The following is a 5989-nucleotide window of genomic DNA, read 5'->3' as shown; positions in this document are numbered from 1 at the left end:
TTTACAATCCCTACTAGCACGACTAAACCCTAAACCCTAAACCCTAAACCCTAAACCTTGTTTGGGATGAAACTTCACACGGCTCTTAGGCTACCCTAGATGTACATCCATGTAAGATTTGGTGTCCAACTGATTTGGTATGCGCCACGTGGAAGGTATAATGCATACATTTTTACAATCCCTACTAGCACGACTAAACCCTAAACCCTAAACACTAAACCCTAAACCCTAAACCTTGTTGGGGATAAAACTGCACATGGCTCTTAGGCTACCCTAGACGTACATTCATGCAAGATTTGGTGTCCAACTGATTTGGTATGCGTCACGTGGAAGGTATAATGCATACATTTTTACAATCCCTACTAGCACGACTAAACCCTAAACCCTAAACCCTAAATCCTGTTGGGGATGAAACTTTACACGGCTCTTAGGCTACCCTAGATGTACATCCATGCAAGATTTGGTGTCCAACTGATTTGGTTTGTGCCACGTGGAAGGTATAATGCGTACATTTTTACAATCCCTACTAGCACAACTAAACCCTAAACCCTAAACCCTGTTGGGGATGAAACTTCACACGGCTCTTAGGCTACCCTAAACTTACATCCATGCAAGATTTGGTCTCCAACTGATTTGGTTTGCGCCACGTGGAAGGTATAATGCATACATTTTTACAATCTCTACTAGCACGACTAAACCCTAAACCTTAAACCCTAAACCTAAACCCTAAACCCCATTGGGGATGAAACTTAACAAGGCTCTTATGCTACCCTAGACATACATCCATGCAAGATTTGGTGTCCAACTGATTTGGTATGCGGCACGTGGAAGGTATAATGCATACATTTTTACAATCCCTACTAGCATGACTAAACCCTAAACCCTAAACCCTAAACCCTGTTGGGGATGAAACTTCACATGGCTCTTAGGCTACCCTAGATGTACATCCACGCAAGATTTGGTGTCCAATTGATTTGGTTTGCGCCACGTGGGAGGTATAATGCTTACATTTTTACAATCCCTACTAGCATGACTAAACCCTAAACCCTAAACCCTAAACCATGTTGGGGATGAAACTTCACACGGCTATTAGGCTACCCTAGACGTACATCCATGCAAGATTTGGTGTCCAACTGATTTGGTTTATGCCACATGGAAGGTATAATGCGTACATTTTTACAATCCCTACTAGCATGACTAAACCCTAAACCCTGTTGGGGATGAAACTTCACACGGCTCTTAGGCTCCCTAGACGTACATCCATGCAAGATTTGGTGTCCAGCTGATTTGGTATGCGCCACGTGGAAGGTATAATGCGTACATTTTTACAATCCCTACTAGCACGACTAAACCCTAAACCCTATTGGGGATGAAACTTCACACGGCTCTTAGGTTACCCTAGACACACATCCACGCAAGATTTGGTCTCCAACTGATTAGGTTTGTGCCACATGGAAGGTATAATGCGTACATTTTAACAATCCCTACTAGCATGACTAAACCCTAAACCCTAAACCCTAAATCCTAAACCCTGTTGGGGATGAAACTTCACACAGCTCTTAGGCTCCCTAGACGTACATCCACGCAAGATTTGGTCTCCAACTGATTTGGTATGTGCCACGTGGAAGGTATAATGCGTACATTTTTGCAAGCACTCCCCACTAGTGATTGCATATGAAAAATGGCGAGCGTACTAACCAAATACGCATGTGGACTTATCTATTGGAGATTAAACTTTGCACGGCTCTTAGGCTACCCTAGACGTACATCCATGAAAGATTTGGTCTCCAACTGATTTGGTATGCGCCACATGGAAGGTGTAATGCATACATCCACGCAAGATTTGGTCTCCAACTGATTTCGTATGTGCCATGTGGAAGGTATAATTCCTACTAGTGACTACGTATGAAAAATGGCAAGCATTGATATATACAAAATTCAATATGATATTCAAAATGATAAAGTTCATAGCACGAGAGAGCTCTAGAAAGAGAGAGAGAGAGAGAGAGAGAGAGAGAGAGAGAGAGAGAGAGAGAGAGAGAGAGAGAGAGAGAGAGAGAGAGAGAGAGAGACCTTATACTTGAACACCTTTTCAATGCTTAATGTTTAGAATTATGACACACAGCATTATTTTTAAAATACCTTATGTATTAGATGTGTGCATTGGGATATCTGAAATTCAAAATCATACTCTTAATTTTAAATACGCACATGGGGATGAAACTTCGCATGGCTCTTAGGTTTAGTGTAATAATTGCAAGCATTGATATATACGAAATTCAATATGATATTGAAAATGATAAAGTTCATAGCACGAGAGAGAGAGAGAGAGAGAGAGAGAGAGAGAGAGAGAGAGAGAGAGAGAGAGACCTTATACTTGAACACTTTTTCAATGCTTAATGTTTACAATTACTTCACATGGCATTCTTTTTTAAATACCTTATGTATTAGATGTGTGAATTGAGATATTCGAAATTCAAAATCATACTCCTAATTTTAAATGTTTATGTTAGATTTGAACAAACTATAAACTGAGATAAACAAAGTAAGAAGAACGTCATGAAAGTACGAAAATGCTCATACATCATAAAAGTAAGAACAATATCATGAAAGTACCAAAATGAATGTGTACATCATCATCATCATCGTGCAGAAGTGCATCCCTAAACAAGAAATGTGTGAAGCCTAAATAATCATCCTGAATCAGAGTCTGATAACTCCACATATGATCCTCTAGTCATCCTCTGATGTGGCTCTTGTATGACCCATTGCCCAACCATCTGCTATGTGCCCTCAGGCAAAGCCGGATCAGATGGGCCAGTCTCATCTCCTGCATGAGATGGGCTAGCCTCATCCTGATGAAGAGGAGGGCATGCTGCACGAGCCACTACTGCCATCTCTGCCTCCCTCACCTCCTCTATGTATGCGCGTCAGCTCCCAAAGTCATGCATCTGCGAATACTCGTGCCTCAAATCCAGCACGAGTAATCGTCTCTACATGTAGAAGACGCTGGTCTCGGCCCCGCCCAAACTGTTGCTCCACCCACTGCTGCAATGATGTCTGCAGCTCTGCCTCTCGCTCAATACGGCATGCCTCCTCTGTTCATGCCTCGTCACTTGGCATGAAATCACCATATGAGAAGCATCATGGAACACACGCTGCAACCACAAATGTATCAGCACCCTCCTACATCAACAAAGCTCTCTATGCCTCCTCCCTGTAGTGCTCTGTCAAGACCACGCGGGCGAATGGATCAATGGCCTGATGATGACCAAGATACAGATCATCCATGCCTAGTCCTTTGTATGTGGCCACATCAATGTCAGCAAAGCATACAGGGCACACTGATCGTGCCACCATGTGGCGGGTCATGCAATGGAGATGTGCGATGTGGCCGCACCCTAGTCCAAACCACCCTACGGTGTCAAACTCCTCGTGGCAAAGGACGCAAGTGGCAGTAGGAAGCCTGGCTATGACTACTGCATCTATGGGTGTCCTAGTCGTCGGCACATCTACAGGAGGAGTGGGGTATAGGGCCACGCTGGGGTCGATCCTATGGCGAGATGGATCACGACTAATATGTCTCAACTGCAAAATATAGTGCTCTGCACGATGGTATGCTATGCATGTCCGAATCCTCTGCTCCTCCAAATCTACCTCCAATAGTCGTACACGAGACTCCATATCCTGTCGCAATAGATGCACCTGCAAAATGCAAACATGTTGCATACATCGTGAGAATTAACCAAAAAACTTCAGTTCAAAACATGCTATAAAAAAATAAACTAAAATAATCAGAATAACTAACCTCGTCCCTAGACTCAGCCAACAATACCTCCAACTCTGCAATCCGTGCATCTCGAGTCTCCAACTCGTGCTAAAGCAGTGTAGATGTGGGAGGTGGTGTAGATGTGGGAGGCTCCATCGATGATCGAGGTGGGGGAGGTGGAATCGAAAGTGATCTCGATAGGGCAGAGACCATGTGGTGCAAGGATGATGCCACTGAATGAACATCCCCCCTAATCCGTCCTCCAATAGCTCGCAATGCTGGTGTAGGGATAGTGTGTAACTCTGGCGCCTCGCGTCGACGTCGAACATCTACAGTCTGACGCTCCTGATGCCCCATCCTACCATGTCTCGCTCCTGATCCTGGACAAGTACTAAGGTAGTCTACCCGATGACCAAGCACAAACTCAGCGTATAGCTACATGGAAAATGACCTGGCTATCTAACGGTTGTGAGGCAATCGACCACCATTCACAGTGAGATATCTCGGATAAATGTGTGCTGCTATGATGGGGTGCCTACAACGTAAAATATGCAAGGGCAACCCTGATCGTGGTCGCATCGCCTCAGTGTGACCATCCCAAAACATATCCTCTAAGGCCTGCCTGTGAGGTGACTCACGCTCAAACAATTGTCGAATGGCTCTCCAATCCAAGCCATGACCAGTGATCTCTACCTCAACCTGTGCTTGAAAGCTATCCACAACGTCCTCAACTGTGTCCAATCGACCCAGAGCCTCAATAATTGAATCTAGACTCACAACCAAGTGAGGGGGTGCCCTAGCATCCTGCAGTGCCCTCATCTCAGCCCTCAGAATCTCTATCTGCATATGAATAGTGGTGCCAGAACCTGTGCGCTGTGGCTAGCGCATGCACAAAAAAAACACATGGAAATTAATATTCTATTTGGGTAATGAAAATAATATTCTATTCAATATGACTTATAATCTATTTACATAATGAAAACTATTTGTACGTACTCCTTGATGAGGTAGGATGTCATTGGGATCATCCTATGCACCTACAGGTAGATGGGCCAAATTATGTTTATCAAACTCAATATTATTAAAAATTCTTAATTTTGATTAAAATTTTTTCAAACTCTAGTTGTTGCATTTTTAAACTTAGATTCTCAAATATTTTTTCCTTATATGTTTCCCTTTTTTTACTTTTTATCCAATTGATGGAATTAACTGTATGGCTCAATTATTGATGGGACTTTTTAATCTAAGCACACACAGACTTTTTTTGTGTGTGGAATCTCTCTCTCTCTCTCTCTCACACACACACACACACACACACACACACAACACACACACACACACACACACACATACACACACACATGCAACACTCTTGGTAACCCTTGTATTTCTTTGCATTTTCAGTACTTTGAGGACCCTAGTAAGAAGACTCATTATGATCTATGTTTGTTAACTATACAGATTCTGACAAGACTGTAGGTTTAAGAGATGGTATTGAGGAGAATCTCTATATTTTATTCCCCAAGATGATACACATGGTTGGGGCAAGTATTATTATACTTGATTAACTTATTTTCCAAAATAAGGAGAATTGTATTTTTTTAAATGCCTTTCTTGCTCTTTGGAAACTTTTCCACATGTGGTGTAAGGACCACATTGTCCACTTATGGCCACTATACTAAGGACAGATAGTGGAGAGGTTTGGTTAATAAGACCTTCTTTGAATGCTTTACTACCTTGGGTTTGCACTAGATATGGAGGAGATAGAAGGATATCTAATACATTACTTTGAACGATACACAAGCAAGGCGCATCTAGTATTTCTCGGACTACACATGCGGGTTGACACTACACACCTTTTAAAGCGAGAACTTTGAGAAAATAATTAGACCTTTTTAATATTATCTATTTTGGTTGGGCAATCCACCTCAACTAGTGGCCATTCCTATAGATCATCACTTGGTTCCCATGCCTGGGGAGAGAGGAGACCTTTGGACAATCATTTACGTATGTGTTTTCCATGCGCTGATGCATTTAGAAGATCCAATTAGCCATACGCTTATGCATCTAACCACTCTAGTGTTGGGGTCTTTGCCCATGTGGTGTGGTGTTTTAGGGATAATGCCCATGTGGTGTTTTATACAGCCTACTTACTCTACCTAAATTATGAAACAACTCTTAACCAACTATATAATCTATAATATTCCACATAAAGATTGA

General features: G+C 42.5%; 1 pseudogene; it reads right to left on the bottom strand.

The window, feature by feature from the left end:
* Positions 1-3620: 3620 nt before the first annotated feature.
* Positions 3621-4348, bottom strand: LOC147905501 (uncharacterized; annotated as a pseudogene).
* Positions 4349-5989: the final 1641 nt, after the last annotated feature.

This window comes from Dipteris shenzhenensis, chromosome 1 (genome assembly GCF_047967505.1).
Source record: "Dipteris shenzhenensis isolate YYH24624 ecotype China chromosome 1, Dip_SZ_1.0, whole genome shotgun sequence".
Classification (NCBI taxonomy): domain Eukaryota; kingdom Viridiplantae; phylum Streptophyta; class Polypodiopsida; order Gleicheniales; family Dipteridaceae; genus Dipteris; species Dipteris shenzhenensis.
Note: the sequence above shows the minus strand (reverse complement) of the source record. Positions and strands in the feature narration are given on the sequence as shown.